The sequence below is a fragment of the Etheostoma spectabile genome, chromosome 6 (assembly GCF_008692095.1).
Source record: "Etheostoma spectabile isolate EspeVRDwgs_2016 chromosome 6, UIUC_Espe_1.0, whole genome shotgun sequence".
Taxonomy (NCBI): domain Eukaryota; kingdom Metazoa; phylum Chordata; class Actinopteri; order Perciformes; family Percidae; genus Etheostoma; species Etheostoma spectabile.
This window is the reverse complement of record NC_045738.1, coordinates 8,746,823-8,748,285: the sequence shown is the minus strand read 5'-3', so window position 1 is coordinate 8,748,285 and position 1,463 is coordinate 8,746,823.

Here is a 1,463-nt window from a genome sequence, read left to right as displayed (position 1 = left end):
CTTCTTCTTCTTCTCTATGGTTTATTGGCGGTTGGCAAACCACCTTACAGGTGCATTATCGCCATCAATTGGACAATGCAGGGGGAGAATAGTAAAAATAAAAAAACAACCAAAGGAAACTAAACTAGCTTTACTGAATCAATTTATCTTAGAAACTTTACACTGTAGGGATACTTCTTGCCTGCTGTTTCTCCCAAAAGCCCTGGCAGTGAAAAGGTGTGGTGGTCTGTCTTACTACGGGTCTGAAAAAGGTGGTCTCTCTGCAAGACAACGAATAAGAATGTGTTCAACAAGATGTGCAGAGATGGTTACAGACCAGGGAAATTGAGATAACACCCCTGGCAGTGAAGACTATAAGTTTGGTGTTTTTGTTGAAGTTAAGAAGGTAGAGAAGGTTTTGTTCTCAAAAATGTGGGGCTTTGAGGAAAACATTTTATACATAAATGTAGATATTTTAAGAACCAAACCCTCTCGGATCCATTGGAAGAATGACTTAAATATTTTGTGCAAGTCACTGAAACGGGTCAAGGATTTAAAAAAAAGCCCTTAAATTGATGTATTTACTTGAAGCTCTTAACTTAATTTGAGATATATAGCGCCTTCTGTTTATTTTCTCTTATTTTGTCTTCACGTTGGTTTTCTAGCTTATAGGCTTTGTTTATATGTTTGACCCAAGGCAAAAGCTCTATTTTTGAAGTTGATTTGTAAATATGCCTTGCATCTAGAAAAACGTCACAGGTCGGAGTCGAATCCTAGACCTCTGCGTCGAAACCTCTGAGTACATGTGCACCTGTTCTACCACTGAGCAACCTGGCAACTTGTCTTTCTTTAGAAATTATAATCAAATTAATAAATCTTTAAACCAAAGGAGTTTATATATATTTGTAAGTTTGTTTTACTCGAAATAATCACATTTACTTAGAAAAGGTCTTTATCACTGTCGATGCGTCGTATATCGTTAATATGCTGCTCCCACTGACTGCCTATTGTTTAGCAACTATGGAAACTAATTTCTCTGCTATGTTATAGTGAGAAAAATAAATATAATCGCGGTAAATCAAACCTTTGATAAACAAAGCAACTTTCTAAGTCCAAATTATTGTAATATGGCCTAGTGTTATAGAGTCTTTGATCACTTTTTGTTTAAAAGCTATGAGGCAAAAGTTGCAAAAATATATTCACAGCCAATAAAGATTGTCTTAGTTAAACAGTATGATTTCTGTTGAGGTTAAAACACCTTTGAAAGAGGACACATTTTAAACTGGGCGCACTGTCAAAAGAGCTGGTTATTCTCTTTTAGGTTAATTTATGTTTTTTTCCGCCATCAGTCATAAGGGACTTTTGGCAGGAAACGACAGCCTTGCAGGTTAGTTTATTCACTTCCTTTTGACAGAGTACAAACATGTTTGCATAGTCCTTCAAGCGAGAGAGACACACACACACACACACACACACACACACAC